The 20,453-nt window shown below is 49.2% G+C and overlaps 1 non-coding gene across 1 annotated transcript; it reads right to left on the reverse strand.

Annotated features, from left to right (window-relative positions):
• Positions 1-382: 382 nt before the first annotated feature.
• LOC120617019 (5S ribosomal RNA) lies at positions 383-501 on the reverse strand. The gene has a single exon (XR_005656747.1). It is a non-coding gene; the product is annotated as a 5S ribosomal RNA (ribosomal RNA).
• Between the last annotated feature and the right edge of the window lie 19,952 nt (positions 502-20,453).

The following is a 20,453-nucleotide window of genomic DNA, read 5'->3' on the forward strand; positions in this document are numbered from 1 at the left end:
GGAGTAGGGCTTGCCCTTTTTGAGATTGCTCCTCCGGGGGGAACTAGCTGCCGTGTTGTGAGGACATTCAAGCAGCCCTGTGGTCTACACGGCAAGTAACTAAGGCCTCCTGCCGACGGCCAGCGTGAACTGGTCAACCATGTGAACAATCTTGAAAGTGAAATCTTCCAGCCCCAGTTAAGCCTTCAGATGGTTGCCTCATGAGAGACCCCAAGCCAGAACGACCTAGCTAAGCTGTTCCGGTATTCTTGACCCACAGGAACTGTTTGAGAAAATAAATGCTCATTGTTATTTTTTAATTTTTGGTGAGGCAACCCTTGGTTGACCTCACAGATTTCAAGGACTTTGTCATCTTACAATCCCTTATTTTTTTATTTTTTTATGCCTACAACACCTGGTCTTCCTAGGTGGTCTCCCATCCAAGTACTAACCAGGCCTGACCCTGCTTAGCTTCTGAGATCAGATGGGATCGGGCTTGTTCAGGGTGGCATGGCCGTAGACGCTCATTGTTATTTTAAGCTGCCAAGATCTGGGGTCATTTCCCACGCAGCAGGAGATAGTTAATGCATAGGTTTCATACATGAGAGTTGTCTGATATTAGCTGACTGGCTTCAGGTGAGAGTTTGCTGATCGATCACCTAAAGCTCTGCATGGCAAATACTTTGCAGAGCCGTGAGCACTTGCCGCTGCCACTATGTCATTCTGAGGATCCTCTGACTTCAGGTGATCTGACTTCAACCTGACCATCCGGCCTTATGAAAAATATACTAGCATTAGTTCTGTTTTATTCCAATCGGGAAACTACTTTTTGAAAGATCTGAGAGTTAGGGGCTGAGCTCTAACTCATACTCAACTTGGCTGACTTCAGAGTCTGACACGCGCTGCTTTTTTAACAGCTTCTCTGTCTTTGCTCACACTGCTCTCTCTTCCGAACGTTCTCTTCCTCCTCCAGCAGGTGAGTGAACAGCTGCTTAAATTTTGAGACCCAGCTCAAATATCACCTTCCCCCATTGACGTCATGCCCTGACGTCCTTAGCCGGTGACACATATTTCTCGAAGGCCTGTCCAATGGCTGTCACTGCTCCACAGCACAAGCTTAGCAGCAGTCAGTATTCGAACTCAGGTTTGTCCAGCTGTGGAAGCCACCAAGAAACGAAAGCGTGGGTGGCAGCTAGTGCAGTAAGGTTTCCAGTGCTGCTGATGGAAAATCAGCCGTGTGCCCCGTTCTTGCTCCTTTCTAAGGCAATCCATCTTTTTTCTCTTTTTTTTTTCTCTAGCTCCTTTAAGCTTTTCTCCTTATCTTTAGTCTTCAGTGGTCTTTTTTCACCAGGTGCCTAGGTGTGGATCTCCTTTTATTCATCCTGCTTGGGATTTGTAAGGTTTCTTGTCCGTGGTACGATGATGTCTTTCATCGCTTTAGAGAAATTCTCAGCTGTTATCTCTTCAAATATGGCTTCTGCCATATTCTCTCTCTCTTCACTCCGGGCCCCTAATAAACACATGTGAGATGTCACTGCCATTCCTGTCTCTCGCCCTATCTTCCATATTGTTTATCCATTTGTCTCTCATACTGTATTCTGATCATTTCTTCTGACCTAAATTGGTTTACCATTTTTTTTTTTTTAAAATAAAAGCTATCCTTTGAGTTGCTAATTTTATTGATTGTGGTTTTCGGTTCTAACATTTCCAGTTTTTAAAAAAATAGTTTTCAGTTTTCTACCCAAAGTCTCAGTTTTATTTTTATCTCTTATTTCCTAGATTATGGTCAGCATAAGGACTTTAAAGTCATAACTCCAATAGCTAGAGCCTTTGTGCATCTGTTTCTATCGTTTGTTGATTTTCCATTAAAAAAAATATATACCATTGTATATTCTTCATGCCATATTTTTTATTGTGTTTTGGGCAGTGTATTTGCAAACTTGCTTGCCGAATTAATTTGAGGTCTCCGATGATATTATTTTCCTCCGAAGAAGATTCGTGTTTGCTTCGGCCAGGTTCCTGGGGCACCAACAATCCAGGATGACTCAAGTCTAATTTCAATACTTGAAGCTGAGCTGTAGTCTCTGCAAAGGCCTGGTTCACCCTTAACATCCTTTCGGAGTTCCGATCCAAAGTCAGTCCCTTCTCTTGGTGGGCCTCAGATTCCATCTCTGCCCCTTCAGCCCTGTGAGGCTGTCAAAAGTGCCACTCCACCTCTCAGCCACCTTTTGCAGAATCAGCAAATGCCCCCAGGTATCAAAGCAGCTCAAAGGATGGACTCGGTGCTATAGGCCTCCTTCTTCCCTTGGACCCTATTTTGTCAGCCCTCTGGTGTTTCTAAGCAGGTTTTTGTTGTTGTTGTTGTTGTTGTTTATTTTGCTCTGAATAACTATGACTTTTATTAAAAGCATAAAACTCATGTTTTCAAAACAACAACAACAAAGCGAGCTGACAATATATTTCACGGGGTTTACCTTTTTTCTTTCTCAAAACATATTCTGGCAGACCGAAATCTCACAAAGAAACCACTTTTAAAAAAAACACAAATAGATTTTTCTTTCAGTTTATTTTACCTTTGCATGAGTTAGTGACAACTCCTCACATCTGAGGCAAAACAATCACTATTTAGGACTAGTAATACTACTACTACTACTACTACTACTACTACTACTACTACTAAATAATTATTATTATTTTACATTTACTGAGAAGAGGGGCAGGGAAATTAATCTTCTCATTTGAAATGTGCCAGGGAAAGTAACAGCGCTTAGCAACTTCCCTCTTCTTTATGAATTCCAAAAAAACTCATGAATTTCTTGCATTTGTTCAGTTAAAGGCCTGCTCGTCCTGAAGCGTTTCTGTTTGTCCTTAGCAGCACGGTGGTTGGTCTGACTTATCCAGTTCGCTGTGACAGGTCACGGGCGTTCGCTCTTCTAGATTTTATTCTAGTCTCGGCTCTGTCATGAATGGCTCGTAGGACCGTGGGTCCCGCGTGTTTTGTTTCCTCATTAGTCAAAATGGGACAGACACTGGGCTTACTTGCCTCATAGATTATTGCAGGAGCAAATGAGATAATCTACACGGAATCGTGGAACCCACAGTATAAACGCCAAGTGCTGAAGCCTGTCCCCCACTCCCATCTTCACCCCAGGCCTTGCAGGAGCTTCTGAACTCTTTGGGAAGGAAGGCCCCTGCTGGGTTCTGGCCTGGTAGCGGGTGGTCGTGCCCAAAGCATCCGGGTTTGCTTGTGTCTGGCAATCCCTTCCGTGACTTCCTAAGCATCAGGCTGGTTAATGGCATGCTGTCTGTGATGGCAGTCAAATCGTCAATCTAGATCATCAGGTGACATTCATTATACTTTTTCTTAATCTTTTTTTTAAATAACTGCATTTCAGGAAGCGTCCCTGGATTATTTCTTTTTCTTTAGTTTGCGTCCCTAATAATTCTCCACGTGCAGACCCACAGTGTAGACCAGCAAGGAACCGGGACTCAGCTAAGAGAAAGCCACCAAGCCTGAACTTCTTCAGCTTAGCCAGGCCTGCCCCCCGCAGGGGCCCCTCCGGGTCTCACTCTTAGTTTGGCCTTCGTGAACTGTATAGAACCAAGGCTGACCCTGCCGATCTGTGGATGTGTGGCCGAGACAGGTCCCAGCGTCCTGCTGGGACTGTGCCTGTGAAGGGGAATCTGCGATGCAACGTGATGGCATTTGTGACAGGGTGAGGGAAAGCGATTGCTGCCTGAGGCTTCAAGGGGTGTGATTAGATTACAGCCGGAGCGGCCCGTCTGGCAGAGATGGGAGACCCGGTCCTGTTCTTTCCGCATGCGGTGGAGCCCACATTTCCGTGCTGGCCGGGGAGGCGGGGGGAGGTGTCCAGTTCTGGAGCAGTAGGCGGAGGGAGCCCAACAGGACAGCCAGGCAGCTCATTCCACAGTGCTGCCCTGGGCGTTTGCTGCGGGGCTCCAGCGTTTCTCCAAGGCTGAACCGTCCGGTGATAAAGGTTGTCAGCTACCCAGAATCTCGTGGATCTCAGCTCATGTTCCCCTCCTCCTTCTCAACCCCCGCTGTGTTCTGCGCATATCCAAGACCCGTCAGAGTCAGGGAGCAGCGTGGTGGGGTGCAAACCCTTGGCTTTGGTGTCAGATTCACCAGATTTGAATCTTTGCTTGCCCACTTCTGGCTGGGTGACCCCGGGAGAGTTATTTAACCTCTCCGAGGCTCGGCTTTCTCATCTGTGAAATGGAGAAGGCGACATCCATCTTTTAGCTGTCGCGAAGGCTGCATTAAGTAACCCGCAGCCTGTTTCTACAATAATTTTTGGGACACAGGACGCGTTCAATGAATGGGCACGTCCCTTCGCTTTTTCTTCTCTCTCTTTTTGTCTATTTTTCTGTTAAACACGTAAAGAAAAACTCTTCGATGAGGAGTAAGAGATGCGGATATAGTTAGGATGCACTATAGACAGTTATGATTCAAACTGTCAGCTTTGACCTTGGTCTCTGGGTGATGGTTACTAAGCAACAGGAGTGGGCGAGCAGGACCGGGACCGAGGTAGGAGTGGGCTGGATGGGGAAGAGAGTCCAGACGGAGCCTCGCGGATTTGCCCGGGGCTGAAAGGGAACCTCAGTGTCGCTGTCTGTTTAGGGGCCTGCTGGCCTTCCGCACGCCCACGGGAGCTCTGTCCCTCTCTCTGAGTCTCTCGAGAACCTCCTTTACGCAGCAGAAATTTCGAGGATGGAAATGAATTGTCTGTCCCTCACCAAGTCGGACGTTTGTACGTATTTTTCAAGTTTCTTTTTTTTTTTAATATCCTAATGTAACGTTCCCTAAACATCAGTTGCTTTTCGTAACCAGGCAATAGTTATATTGTTTTTTTTATTTACTATTTTAAATTAAATATGACTCAATTTCCCTTTTTTTCACTTGAACACTTATTTCAACCTTGACCTAAGCGAAATCCTATCCAAGAAATCATGGGCCTCTGTTTCGTACAGGTGACTGTCGGGTCCAACGGGAAAGAATTGGGGAGAAACCCATGGCATGAAGAATTCATGGGAAAGAAGAAAAACGGTTATCATCTTCCTCAGTGACAAAAAGCACGGACAGCGTTCGGGTGTGTGGCGTTTCATTATCTCTCCAATCGTATCTTTCACAAAGCTGAGATCACATCACATGCGATTTCTGTCCCGGTTTTTCCACTTAGTATAAAATTATAAGTGTTATCCTGTGTCTTCGATATTCTTTTCAAATTTCATCTTGGTGGCTGAGCTGCCCGTGGTGGCCCAGGGTGGCCTTTCCGCCTCATGGGCCTCATTTTCCCCAGGCTCCCCATCTCGGCATGCTGGGGGGCCTCCAAGGTGGGCAAACCTGCCACCCCCCCCACTCGCCACCTCCAGCCCAGGGCTCAGAGGCGTGTGCAGCCCACATTTTGCTTTTCACTGAAATGTTCGTGGCTGACCTTTACGACCCTACTGTGCTAGAGGGGAGACTCCCATCTGCCGTCGACTCCACAGAACTCTCGTGCGATGAGGTGACATGGAACACCAAACAAAATAATGTCATTCTTAATAAGCTGGGTTTTGCAATGTAGAGAATCGGAACAGCCTCTCAGAAACCAGTCGGGAGAAATCTTGTCCCTTCGGCCCCTGGACAGAATGGGGATGACAGATGATTCCGTTTGCCGGTCCTGCTGGTTTGCTCTGGACCGTTCCTCTTCTCTTGTCCTGGACACACAAAGGATGGTAATGACGCTTCCACAAGGAGGTCAGTGTCTCGGGAGCTCGCCGAGGTCTCAGCCCCACCCTTGCTTCTGAGCCCCTTCTACGGTGGCCCAGCCCAGGCTGACGCCAGGGCTCCGTGTCTGAGTGAGACAGTGCCACCTGACCCGTCATGAAGGATTCGTGTGTCCAGGGCCCTTAGAGGCGCAACTGGGAAGCCAGGACACACCATTGAGAGTGTGAGGAAGGACGTGACCGGTGGCTGGGGACTGCTTGTCCATCAACGGCAGCACAGACTCAAGGAGCACATTAAACAGGCCAGAGGAGGCCTGAGCCGTTGGCACCATCTCAACGAGCCCTAATTAACTGTCTCGTTTGAACAAAACAGCTGAAGACAGCGTGCCCCCTGCTTCTCCCAGACATCCGGTGGTCAGTGGTCGCCACCGTGGGGGGTGTGGCTTGGCTTTGGAACTTCAGTGTAACCACCATGGTAGCCAGCATGTCAGAACTGAGTTCAGGAGCCAGGCGCCGGTGGCCAGAGACGGCCCCCCTGTCGCCCAGTGCCAGAATGCCAGAAGGGACGGTAACATCACCAACGGTGATGACAACACAGATGAGTTAGAATAAAAACAAAAGCAGCCCCATGCTGATTCCATGTACATCATCCCACGTCTCGGCGAAGAGCGGGAGAGCCAGTTCACATTGCTGCAAGCTCAGAATGCTCGTGGTGCTTCTAGAAAAATCCTCTCTCCCCGGGGCAGAGCCGTGGTTAGAGGCGTTTTCGTCAGGCCTCTTTCTCCCCGTTGCTCCTCGCTCCCCCGGCGTTGTCCTGGCTCACACTCTCGGCCCAGGCCACCCAGGGCAGCGGGCTGCCGATGGGAGCAGCCCCGCAGCTGCTCCCTCCAAATTCTCTGGGATTCCAGGCCGGGCGCTGGGTGATTACGCCGCTGGTATCTGGGATTAGCTATTTTCACTCCCTGTATTTATATCGTGGAAGCTGCAGCGTGACGCTGCCAGATGCCAACGCAGGCAAACTGCCCTTCCTGCTGGACCCACCTGCTGTTCTGCTCACACCCGGCAAGGTGGCAGTTGGCGGGGACCCGACCCGCCAAGCCCTCCGTCCCCTCCCCAAATGTCCAGGGCTGTGAAGTGAGACACAGGCAGAGGCTGGGCTCCGCTGGACCGGGCTTGGGGGAAGTGGGGGCGGGGGCCTGGCAGCATTCCCTGTAGAAGACGCCTGTCACTTCCCTAATCCCTTGAAGTCTCGGAGTCTAGGAACCCTCTTGCCTGTCCCCCACCCCCCTCCACTCACACCCCATGTGTGGTCACCGACTTGCACGTGAGGAGTGCTGAAGAGCCCTTGCCTAGAAAAGCACCGAGCGCCCCAGACTTCCACACTCAAGTGCAGGGGGATTAAGGGGCCCTGCTCTGTTTAACTGGGTCTCCCTTTGTTTCTACCCCTTTTCCCCTCTCCCCCTGCCCCCTCCCCCCCTTGCAGGAGGTGGGGAGGTTCTGGCTTGTCAGGTTCTTCTTTCAGGACATGGAGAGGTTTCTCAAAGGCATGTTGTATGTCGCTAGGATCGGATGACCGCAGCCAGCTCCTTAACGACACAGCCTGTGGCTAGTCCTGGGATTTGCTGCTGGCCTGGGGCCCGCTGAGCGGGGCTCCCTCCAGCGTGCCTGGTATTTTGCTTGCGGACTCATTTCCTCTCCTGGGTGAAAATGGACAATGCTGGGCCTTGGCCGCCCCCTTTGGGTCAAGGAGATGCTCGGTGGCATTCTGCCCTGGAATTCACTGGGGGAAAGAGTGCATTCCATGTGGTCGTGCTTAGGTGTCCGCTGGCCTTCCCTATGCCCACCCTGGGGCTCCTCCTCTGTCTGTGTTTGCTGCCCAGGCCCACCTCTCCGAGTCAGAATCTCTAGGGTAGCAACGGATTATCCCTCCTAGGCATGGATTAAAACATTAAAAATAAATGAACATCTCATATAGAGTTTCCTAACCCTCAGTGGTTTGCCACAGCCAGTAGCCATCTATGAAGGCATCGTGTCCTTGTTCTGTATCAGGTAGGAATTATTAGCACAGAAAAGACTATGGCTAAAGAATGGATAGAATTCACTCAAGGTCACCCAGCTTCGAAGCGGCAGAGCCAGGTCAAACCAATGTCTTCACCTTAAAGCCAGCACACTTGAAATTAATTTAAAAATTCTGGCAAAATTACCTTGCCCTATCCCCTCACCCCCGCCCCATGCCTGAGGTCACCCAACTAATGCCGACTCCCTTCTCTCAGAAACAACCTCTTTCAACCCGTTTAACGATTCATTCTGGCATCAGCCTCCCTATTTCCAAACGATATAAATATTAAGCGATCAATTTGATCATTATTGCTCGACCTGCAATCATGGTGGATGAGGGTTTTAGCTCACTTATACCTTCTCATTTTCTTTCCTTCCAGTGTAATTTATCTCAGTGTTTTATAAAATCCTTATTCACTATTTACATGATTATGACAAGCACTGTTCACCGTCGAATCTGATAGTCTAATGTGATCAAATTTCCTTTCTCGTACGTTTTTTTGCTTGCTTAGTTTTCTTTGAGTAGCTGACCAGTCGAACCCCACCCTTCGACACCCTGCAAACTTCACTTCACTCTTTCTTTGGATGTCCACTTGCCTTTCTCTTACGTTGACTCCTTTTCCCCTCGATCCTTTGCCTCCCTTGTTTTCCTGGAGACTATCCTTCGACAGTTTTCTCAGAAGGGTGTCCAAGAGGGAAATTCTTAAGATCTTATGTACTTCGAATGTCTTAATTTTAATCTTTTTACTTACTTATGGTCTGGCTGGATATAGAGATTGAAATTCAATTTTCCTAGGATTTCGAAGTCATTTCTCTATTTTCTTCTAGCTGTTGAGAAGGTGGCTCTCATTTTATTCCTTGATGTCTGTATGTGACTTGATTTCTTTTTTCCTCTGGGGATGCTTTAGCATCTTTTTTGGAAATCCTTGCTGTTCTGAAATCTCAGAATGATGTTCCCCAGTACAGTTATTTTATCATTTACCATGCTGGGAACTCTGAGGGATTTTAAAATCCGGAGACTCGTGTCCTATGATTTTTTGAAAATTTTTTGTATTATTTTGGTCACAGTTTTCATTTCACCATTTTCTCCGCTCTCATTGTCTGGAGCTCCTACAACTTGGGTTTTCATGTTAGGCTCCCCTGAATTGATTCACTGATTTCTTTTTAATCTTTTTCTCACCTATTGCCATCTCTTTGACTTTTTATTGGGGGGGGGGCGGACATTTCAGGGGATCTACTTAACTTGATCTTCTAATCCTTTTATTGAAAGGATCGCTTATTTCAGCAATAATTAAACATTTATTCTGAGAAATGTCTTGTTCGTTGGCTTTTGTGTGATAAGGTGTTTCACAGGAACAACAGCTTGCCTCTCTTGTTCAGAGGATATTAACTCTAATTCTTTGACTTTTTTTCTGAGTGTTGTGTTATCTGTTTGCTGAGATTTTTTGTTGTCTTTGTATGTTTTGGCCTCTTCAAGATTCTGTTGATTTCTGCTTCTCAGTTCATATTTAAACCACGAGAAGCTGACTGGATGCTCTGTGTACTGTTTGTTTGTTTGTTTGAAAGATATAATTCACATACTACAAAATGTATCTCTTTCAAGTGTACAATTTAGTTGCATTTAGTATATTTACAAGGTTATACAAGTGTCATCACTAATTCCAGAACATTCTCATTACCCCAAAGAGAAACACTGTACCCATTAGCAGTCACTCCCCACTCCACCTTCCCCCCAGCCTCTGGCCACTATGAAGATACACTCTATCTCTATAGATTTGCCTATTCTGGATAGTTTATACAGAGTCATGTGATATGTGGCCTTTGTGTCTGGCATCTTTCACTGAATATAATGTTGTCGAGGTTCCTCTATTACAGCATGAATCAGCACGTCACTCCTTTTTACGGCTGAATAATAATAGTCCAATTTATGGATGGGCCATATTTTGTTTATTCATTCATCAGCTGATGGACTCTGTGTCCTCTTTAAAGAGATTTTTCAGATAATTCCTCTATTTATTCCCTGTTCAACCTCTATCTTATGTGAGAACTTGATGCCACCTATTCCGGAGCCTTTTGAGGGTTTTGTAGGACAAATTGCAGGCCCCTCCACACAACCGTGCAGGCCCTTGCATCTGATTGCTTCCTCTCTGCCAGGTCATTGACATTTCTCTAAAAACTTGTGGTTTTATTCAGTGCATCAATTCATTCAACAAATACTGATCGATCACCTACTGTATCTAGGCACCGTGTTGGGTCCTGGCCGTCAAGGAACTCCCACGTTAGGGAGTGATCTAGACAAGTCCATGGCCTGCTGCAATCTTTGGTGGTAAGAAGGCCTGTTATAAATAAAATTGTAAAAAATTAAAAAAGAAAGAAAGAAAAAAAAAGCCTGGGAGGCGGGAGCGGAACAAAGCGTTACCTTTCCAGATGCTTCCGCGCATTCAAAGGCATCCCCACCAAGTTCAGAGGCGAGAAGGTGACCCTCCGCGCGCCCTTCCTCCCATCCAAAAATGTCTTCCCTTGGCTGGGGGAGAGCTCCCTGAGAGGTTCCAGTGGTCCCAGCCCACGCCCTGCACCGCCCCCCGCCCCAGCCTGTGGCACCCCCACCCCACCCCCAGCCAGGTCCTCCACTGGACGCGGCGGGGACAGGGACACACCGCCTGCGTCAAATGCTGGTGGCGGAGCGCTCCGGCCGCAGTCGGCCTTGCGCACGTGGTACCTGGCTGTGTGGACGGAAAAGCGTGTGAAGCCAGCCAGCCCTTGGGCCTGGTTTGGTCACAGTGACTTGAGCGTACTAGAGGAGGACAGTGACGGCACAGAAGTCTCTAGAACGGGACCAGGACGAAGGCCTCACCCCAGGAAAGCATCAGTCGTCAGGGAGAATGAACGCGGGGCTAGAAGCTAAGGAACTAACACACTTGCCCTTTTACTTTTTTCAATATAGTACTTTTCATGTCTTTTCTCCTTATCCCACTTCCGTGGACGTAAGATGAAAGGGGATCGATGTCACGTTAGCATTAGCCCAGGTCAGGGAAGTGACGGGGTCTGGGGGGAAGTCTGAGACTCTCCTGGGCTTCTAGAAGCTGGGCGCTGAGCGTGCAGGGGCCTGGGCGGGCGGGTGTGGGGGTGCGGCTGGGAGGGCTGCAGAGGGCTGGGGGGCGGGCAGTGGGCTCCTCAGCTCAGAAGCACTGCCAAGTGAGAGGCGTGGCTTCATTCTGTCCCTCTCCCAGGGTGGAAATAGAACCGGGGGAGGAAGTATGTTGTGCGAGCCGGATTTAGCCAAATATATTAGGAAGATATTTCTAATCGGAAACGTGTTAATGAAAGGAGCAAACTGCCTCACGAAGCAGGAAAGGCTCCTTGTCAGTTTAAGGGGAGACGGGACGTTGTTATAGCGATGTTGGCCCATGTCACATTGGCCCTCTGTATCGCAGTGGTTGAGACCCGGAGCTCCAAGGGGCTTGGAGCCCAGAGTCTGTCGCGGTGTCCCAGCTGAGTGGCCTTGGGCGAGTCCCTTCCTGTCCCGAGCTTGTTTTCTCACCTGCGAAACAGGCTCAATGACAGTGCCTCCCTCCTAGCCACACACAGATGTCAGCTAAAACCCCGCCCGACCCAAATCGCGTCTCATGAGAAATCCTTCCTTTTAGCGCATTTACAGATGGGCCAACACCATTTTCACCGGCTTTGCTTGCGTGAGTTCCAGGGATCTGTGGTTTGAATTGAGCCGTTTGACCTTGGAGCTTTCACATGTTAGCGGGGACTCAGGCTTTATGTGCCAGTGGGCTGTGACCTCTCCCACTGATGCTGAGAGGCAGGAAACCCAGAAAGAAGGAGCAGCTGGAAAGCAAAGGGTGGCAACAGGACCCCTAAGCATCTCTGAAGACTCCCCTGCCCTCCCGCCAACCAAACACTTTGCTTTAATCCCAGCAGCAAAAGTGGCCAGAACCTGCTGCCACACAGATCTCATTAATGTCATGATTAGGACGAAGACAAGGGTCTCTGGTGACGCTTTGTGCAACCTGTGTGGTGTTTCAGGCCAAGTCCATGTCCAGCCATGGTAGGGCCCCGCCCAGTGTGTTCTGTTGCGGGGTAGAAGGAGCACAGGCTTTGGGAAGGACTCACCTGGGTTCGAATCCTGGCTTGGCCATTAATGAGCCACACAACTTCAGGCAAATGATGTCTCACAGCCTCCAATTTCCATCTGTAAAGGTGGAAAGTAATTCCTACTATCTCATGAGGTTGCTGAGTGCATTAAGTGAGAGAATGTACAGAAAATGCCCAGTGTAATGCCTGGCACCTAATAAATGGCAAATTATCATTATTACGGCACCAGCAGTAGATAAACGAGGTCTGCTCAAATAAAACACCTACCAACAGTCCCGAATAGTAAGAGGAAATAAACAACGTGAATGAAAAACAGCATATGTGAAAAAATGTATCTCACAGTCCTGTTACACAGCAACTCAATTTTTATTGATCCCGTTCCTTTTTCCCTCCTACAAACATAATTTTTAGATGGTGGCAATAAAAATATAGATTTTTTATTTGTATTCTTTCTTCCATTTATATAATTGTCCCAAGTTGCTGTATAATCTCCATTAGAATTTCAACTGTTCATTCAAGTGGATGTGTTGCAATTTACTTAGCTATCATAGCTAAGTAAATAAATGTCATTATTTTATTATTCATAGTTAAGTCTGCAAAGATGCACATAGCTCCCCAGGCCCTGCCTTATGTTTTGCCTCCATATCTTCTGAAATCCGTTTCTGTTTTCAGCTGATATCTCTTTTGGGGTTAGCACGATTCATTCCTGCATTCCGTGGTGGGAAGTAGCATGTCTTTTGTCTCTAGAATTGATCTCCGAACGTTTAGAGCAGCCTAGAGAATTGGAGAGGGTCCCTCCTGGCAGGTTGAAATCTGAAGCTCGATGTTGCCTCCAAGTGAGCACACAGGGAACTGCAGGCTTGGGAGCAGGGTCTGCGCCTCGACTGGGGGCCTGGGGGGCGCTTTGGTGTCAGGTGCTGGGTTGACAGAGGACCCGGAAGTCCTCTCAGTCTTGAGACACTGATCTGGTTCGGGAATGGACTTGAGGCAATTGGATGACAACCAACTAGTCTGCAGACTTTCTGGACCTCGTTTTTATTTCGTTCAGTTTCATGGTTGATTTCCTTTCTAGAAGAAGGAGGGGGAGAAGATGTGGTGGTAACGAGCAGAGTCACCATTAACTAAACGCCCACCATATGCCAATCTTTTTATGAGGTGGTTTATGTACGGTGACGCCAAATTTTATAACGATGCTCTTAGGACTGCTGTTTCACAAACGAGAAAATTGAGGCTTCCGAAAGGTCACGCCATTTGCCCAAAGTCACACAGCTGGTAGATGCCAGAGCCAGGTTCAAAGCCAAGTCTGTTAAAAGCCTTGCCCATTTGACTCCCTGCGACAGATCTGCCGATGACACTGTTAGGATGGCGCTGACCTGAGCCCAGGTCGGACGGGCAAATCCCAGCTCATACCAGTTGCTTTCAAGCTCCCCAGCCCGGCTGTTTGCCCAGAGCTCGGCTTATGGGAAGCTCCATGGCCTATGTCAGCCAGCCAGGGGGCTTCACTGAAGCACCCAGCCCTCGGCACCCTGTGGACCTGTCCTAGGTCTTCACACGAGGCCTTGGAAAACCAAACGGTGCTGGCTTCCCGGGAGCTCAGGGTGTCCCCAAAATGCTCCAGGGTGGAGTGGGCCAGCCTGCCCTGGAGAGGGAGCAAGCAGCACCAGCTCCGCCAGCCCGCCCTCTGGCCCTGGAGACTAAGGAGGCAGCACCAGCAGCAAGCTCTGAACTGCCTCCCTCCACCCTTGATTAGGTTAAAAAAAACACCATTAAAAAAAAAAAAGAAAGAAAACAAACAAAAAACATTCACAAATCCCAATTTCCAGATAGCCCCCGTAAATTAAGAAAACTTAATATATTCCAATGGCAAAAAAGTAATTCACACAGCACAGAAAAGCAGAAAAGACAGTAAAAGCCACGCTTCTAAAGGCAGCCTGAAAACAGCTGCGTGGGTTTCTCTCGCGAATTTTCTTTTGCGTAGACCAGCAGACAAATAACACATATAATTAATTACACGCATTTAAAATGTACACAGATGGGCTCGCACTCCACGCACGGCCACGCTTGGCTTTTTCTCATTCGATGGAGGTCGGGGACCAACCGCATCGTCAGGGGCTCTTCGCAAGGGCGGCGCAGGCTGAGCCGGATCTGCCGGAGTTGCTTTAAGCTGCCCCCTAATGGCAACACCGATATTTTGGTGGTTCTACGGTTTTCTTAAGCCATGGTCCGCCGATCCCCAACAGCCGGTGCAGGAACGAACCCGCAGCGAGGGCAGAGGCGGGGCACCTGGCGGAACTTGCTCACCTGGAACTTGCTCACCTGACTGGGGCCTCCTGACCCAGCTCCGCCCGCTGGGGTGGGCGGATGCCCGGAGATGCCGAACTGCTGCCCCCTTGTGGCATGACGAGGAGTAGCCTCTGGCTAACGCTGTGTGTCCCAGGGACCCAGAATCCCACCCAAATCCTCCCCACGGACCTCTGCTCATCAGCCGGTTCTTGGTGGGATCGAGGGAGGAGAATCTGTGGTCCTCACCCCAAGGACTCTCCCATGCCTGTGGCTGAATCCAGCACCCAGCCTTGGTGCGGTAGTTCGCGGTTACTGTGTGTTTGGGGAATGTTTGGCGGCGATTGGGTGCCTGCTGTGTGCCTACCTGGGGTGTTAACAGGCAGTCCCCACCACTCCTTGTCTCTCAGCCCCTACCCCGGTCGGCTTCTCTCGTCCAGTGACCTAGAAGAGTCCTTAATGGCATGGACTTGAGCCAGAGTGTCTGGGTTTGAACTTCACCTCCCGGCTCTCTGATTTGGACAAGTTAGCTGTTTGCTGCCTTCATTTACCTATCAGTATAGTATGATTGCTTTCTGGCTGTAGGTATTTGCATTTTTTTTGACTGCTGCTTTCCCCTTAGAGTAAAAAAGTGTTTTTCCTTCTTAAACTACCAAACTCTGTTCGATCTGCTCTGATAAATAGATAGAAGAGTTTGCGGAGGAGGGGTCATGCACTTGCCTGAGATGTTGGTCAAAGTGAAGCCAGCACAGAAAGGACCCCACTGTGAACCTGAATTGTCTCCCACCATGGCTGTGGTTTGGGGGCGGCTGCTCTGACTTGGGGAACCACTGAGCAGGCTGTCACTCAGCGTCCCCAACACCCCAGCCTGTCCTTCTGCTCAGCACCAGACACCTTCAGACCCTGGAGTCGGGAAGCAACCAAAACAAAGGCGTTTATCTCGTCCGGGCTGTCCTGCTGCTCAGCTGGGCTGCTTGGGGCTGCTCTGGACAGCGTAAAAAGTCAGGCTCAGATGACAGAGGCAGAATTTAGAGCCCTTTTGGATGGCAGCCGGGATTCAAGCTGTCAACCGGAGGCAAGTCAACACGGCCGGGCTTGTGACGACGCCGGTGTGTGCAAGAAGGCAGGAGTGATGTTGTGCAGGGCTCACGTCCACCCTGCCCTTTCTTCTATTTATAATTCCCCGTGATAATAGGGCCCATTCATCCCGCCTGCAGGCCACTAATTGCTCCGGAGCAGGGGGATGACAGCCTAATTATTAACTTCACAAAAATTAAAGTTGGCCCATGTCAACAAAGTCCATTTGCTGTCATCCAGATGCAATGCATTGCCCTTCCATGTGGCAAAGGGCAGTGAGGGAAAAAAAAAAAAAAAAAAAAAAAGGAAAACCCTGGCCTGGTTCCAGCTCGAACAGACTTTTATTTTCTGGCCTCCAATTATCTTTGGGAGGTTCTGCTTCGACGAGACAGAATGCCTCTTTCCCCTTGGCTGTAAACTGCGGTCAGCCCGTCACTGCTCCCCTGGCAGGAGGTGACATTTTGGTCTCTGGAAATATGGGATCGGAAAGTTAGAAGGGGCCTTAGAGAGATGAAAACCTGGCAACTCATGGGGCCAGTTTGGCCCACAGATACGTTTTATTTGGCTAGCAGAGCGTCTTACAAACTTCTTTAATAATTTGAGGTGAAATTCGCATTACATAAAATGAACCATTCTAAAGTGTACAGTTCAGTGGCGTTTAGTACATTCACAGCGTTGTGCGAGCATCACCACTCTCTGGTTAAACGTTTTTATCAGCCCAGAAGGAAACTCCAGTTGCTCCCTGTCCCCTCCCCTCCCCCCACCCCAGACCCTGGCAACCACCAATCTGCTTTTGCCTGTTCTAGGTATTTAGTATAAATGGGATCATGCACTGGGTGGCCTTTGAGGACTGGCTTCTTTCGCTTTGCATAGATTTCGGGGTTCATCCATGCTGCATCACGTCTCAGTACTTCGTTTCTTTTTAAGGCTGAATAATTTTAGAAAGCTTTTGAATTCATTTGTAATAGCCTTATTGAATATAATCCACGTACCACCCAATTCACCCACTGAAGTGGACAATTCAGTGGCTTTCACAACGCACAGAGCTGTACAACCATCACCACAGTGAAATTAGATTTTAACACTGAAAAATCAGGAGGTTTCACAGACTGCCTTAAAATAAGTGGAAGACTTGGTAACCCTGGAGTGGCATCGCAACACGACACTGCAGCCGGGCCCTCTAAGTCAGCGGTCCCCCAACCTTTTTGGCAAGGTGCTCCTATGAGAATCTAACGCCTGATGATCTGAGGTGGGGCTGAGGTGGTGATGCTGGCTCTAGAGAGCAGCTGCAAATGCAGACGAAGCTTCGCTTGCTAGCCTGCCGCTTACCTCCTGCTGTGCGGGCCGGTTCCTAACAGGCCATGGACTGATATATCAGTCTGTCGCCTGGGGGTTGGGATCCCTTCTCTAAACTGACTTGGTGGCTCGTTGATGGCACCACTTCCTGTCTGCTGAACTGGCCATGTCACTCATTTGCTAACCGCCCGGCCCTGGTGGCATGGAAGTGTGTGTGCCTGGACCCTGATCCAACACCCTGGTGGACAGATGAAGAAACTGAGACCCCACCAGCAACTCTGCTCAAGGCCATGGGGGATGGGCTGCAAGTCGACTGACCACGTGCCTTCCACCTCCCAGCCCTTAGCTCCTCCCGCCCCTGCGTGGCTCTTTGCACTGGTGCCGAAGGGAATTATCGAAATGTGTCTCAAGGCACGTGTGACCCTATGTCTGTGATAGGATTTGCGCTACGATGTTTGATTACTGTTCGTGTCCTGCCATTTATTCCTTCCTCTGGTAACTGTACCCCAAGTCTCCTTTGGGGAAACACCCCCAAACAGTCACAAGGTTCGGATTGGGCAAGCCCTGACTCCCCTTCCCAGGGGAGTGCTGTGACTTCTCAGGTCTGACTGTCAGACTCTTGTGTGGCGTTTGGATTAGGGCTGAGGAACTTTGGTTGGGGTTACTGGGAGAAAGAAGCTCTCTCCCTGTTGCTGGGGCTCCTGAAACCTGAGGTGAGATGGCGAGATGTGTGCTGAGGGCCAGGCTGCCACCTCGGGGAGGAGCCTGTCTGAGACTGGAGCTGGGACAGGGTGGCAGCGGAACTGAGAGATGGACAAAAGCAGACATCTAATAACACCATGTGAGCCCGACGCGGCTGTGCTGAAACCCGAATCTTTTCGGTTTTCAGTGTCGTAACAATCCATTTTGCCTCTCTGTTTTCCCCCCTCAGCTGGATTGAATTGGGTTTCTGTCACTTGCATTGAATGGCCCACTCCTAAGTGTATAAAACACTATTACTCAAAGAACATTTTTTGGGCACTTACTCCACACCAGTGTGTTCACACACATGGCCTCGCTGTGAGGTAGGGAGCTGTGATTCTTTCTTGATCATGGAGGACGGGATGGGGCGGGTTAGGGTGGGTGAGGGCGGTGACCTACTCAAGGATGCCCAGGCTGTGGCTAGATGACCTGGGCTTGCAAGCTCAAGTTCAGTGCTTGTTCCGACGCCACAGCTCCTCAGTGCTTCACGGGAAATGTTTTCAGTTCTCCAAAAAGCGTAAGCATGCCTTCCGCCTCCCCTCCATGATAAAGGTGTTCCAGGATAATTATGGCAAAGTTAGAATATGTAGAAACGTGTACTAAAAATCTCACTCACTAATAACCTTCATTAACATTTTAACATGCTCCAGACTTTTAGTGTAATTTCGTAACATAGGAAGTTTATGTAAAAAGAATAAAAAAATCACCCAGTGTGCACAATTTTCTCTTCTACATTTGTCATCTAAAACGATGTCATATGAATGAGGACCATTCCCACCGTGTCTCCCCCTGAGTTGGAGGATAGAGGCAGCTTGCTTTGGGGTAACAGGGCTGATCCGCCACTGGCTGATTTAGCGCTTTGTGTGGCACCTCTGCAGTTGGGGTATCCCCTTCCCCGCTTGGGGCCTGGGATGCCAGCCATGCTCCATCAAAGGGCAGGATTCCCCTGGCTCGTACTGCAGCCACAGGAGACCGCCTGGTGACGAAGGGGAGGCTTCTGTCTACTTTCAACACGGGCGGAGAGGGTTGTAGTGGAATTCGTACAAATGTGAGTGTCGTGTGGAGGTGGAGCGGGCTGTGCTGGAAGCAGTGGTTCTGCTGTTGGTGTGACATTCAGAGCATCTCCTGACCTGTGGGTGAGGCCACCCAGGCTTCCTCCCTTTGCCAGTTAGCTCAAAAACACGCTGTACTCTTCACAGCCACCAGGTGGCGCTATGGAATAGGAAACGAATTCACAGTTTGGGATCGGCGGGGAGAAATAAAGTCAGAGCAAAGCTGAGGTCCTCAGAGAAAGGAGGAAAGCAAGCCGAAACGTCCAGCCACTAAGTGTGCACCATTCAGGGCGAGGAGGGAAGGTGAGATCCCAGACAGAAGTGGAAACACACTGGGGATGAAAGATACAGCAAGAGTGAGTCGGTTAAGATGTTGTCATCGAGAGCTACCAAGAGAGGCAGCTTGGCCTAGAGGGAATTCCTGTGGGTTCTGGGGTCCCACAGACTGGGTGGGTGGCCCCACAAGATTATAATGGAGCTGAGAGGTCCCGATCGCCTAATGACAGTGTCATAATGTCATAGTGTAAAGGTTGCAAATATCACCACGGCTGTGGCTGAGATAGCGAGCAGCTTCGCCTGGGCGTGGATGAAGGTGACAGTGAAGAGCCCCAGAGGTGGCTCCCGGGGAAGCGACTAATGAATCATTGGAAATAGAACAGGAACGCATAGCTGAAGAAGAGGCAAGGGGACAGGAAACTGCAGGAGAAGAGAAAGAAGAATCCCCAAGAATATTCACAGGCAAGGGTTTGGCAGAAGCGTTTGCAGACCTCAGCACGCTCCTTAAAAAGTTCACAGACATGGACTGCAGCGCAGAAAGGTTTTCAGTAACAGAGAGGAATGTTCACGGCACAGTATCTGCTTACCGGCAAATCTAGGATGAAAAAAGAAACGAACCAAGGAAATCACCATGGACGTATTTCTGAAAAGACTGATACCGTGGGCGGGCCCTTCAGGGGGTGTTTCAGAAGAAGCCATTGTCATCACCGGAGAGGACGGCTCCGTGGGCGTTATTGCCCCTGATGACCTTTCCAGTCACATAGGATGTGCAGGTGGGAGACAGTGATATTGATGATGAGACCCTGTGCAGCCCAGGCCGATGCGTGTTTGTGTCTTAGTTTTTAATGACAAAGTTTAAAAAGCAAAAAAAAAAAAAAAAAAAAATTAAACAGAAAAAAGCTTATAAAGATATAAAGAAAAAAATATTTCGTACCGCTGTATAACGTGTTTGTGTTTTAAGCTAAGTGTTATTACAAAAAAAGTCAAAAAATTTTAAAAAGCTTATTAAAAAAAGTTCTAGCACGCTAAAGTTAACTTATTGAAGAAAGAAAAATATAATAAATCTAGCGCAGCCTAGTGTACAGTGCGTACAAAGCCTATAGCAGATGCGATCATGTCCCAGGCCTTCGCGGCCAGTCACCGTGTGCTCGCTGACACTCCCGGAGCAGCTTCCGGCCCTGCTGGCGCCATTCACGGCCAGTGCCCTGTGCAGGTGTACCATTTTTTTTCCCTTTATATTGTATGTTTTACTATACCTTTCCTATGTTTAGATACACAAAGACTTGCCACTGCGGCCATTGCGTTACAAATGCCTACAGTATTCAGTGCAGTAACGTGCTGTACAGGCTTGTAGCCTGGGAACACTAGGCTGTACCTTACAGCCTGGGTGTGTGGCAGGCTATACCATCTAAGTTTGTGCGTGGAGGTTGTTAGTTACACAGCTAATGAGACCTGGAGCGAGTATTTGAACCCAGCCAGAGTGGCTCCGAAACGTAGGTGCTGAACTTGGCTGCAGCGGCCCCTCCCAGCCCGCTGTCCTTGCCCTGTCAATCAAGAATTCTGACTCAGAAGAGCTAGAGGTCTAAGAGTCACCCCTGGGTCCCCATGCTGGGTGTCCTTGCTCTGAGGGGCCCCCTGGTTGGCAGGGAGCAGCTGGATCCCTGAGGCTTCCCTAGGCTCGTGGCCACTTCCCACCCCCCGACCCCTGCTCTTTCCTCCTTGGGACACTCCTCCCTGGACCCCCATTGCGTTTGGGCCGTGACGGCTGGTGTCATCACGTGGCCCTTTCCAGGAACGGCGGGCGGGGTTATCCCGATGTTTTTCTGAATTCAGACGATCTCTCCAGTTTCATGGAACATG

The sequence above is a fragment of the Pteropus medius genome, unplaced genomic scaffold (assembly GCF_902729225.1).
Source record: "Pteropus medius unplaced genomic scaffold, Ma_sr-lr_union100, whole genome shotgun sequence".
Classification (NCBI taxonomy): domain Eukaryota; kingdom Metazoa; phylum Chordata; class Mammalia; order Chiroptera; family Pteropodidae; genus Pteropus; species Pteropus medius.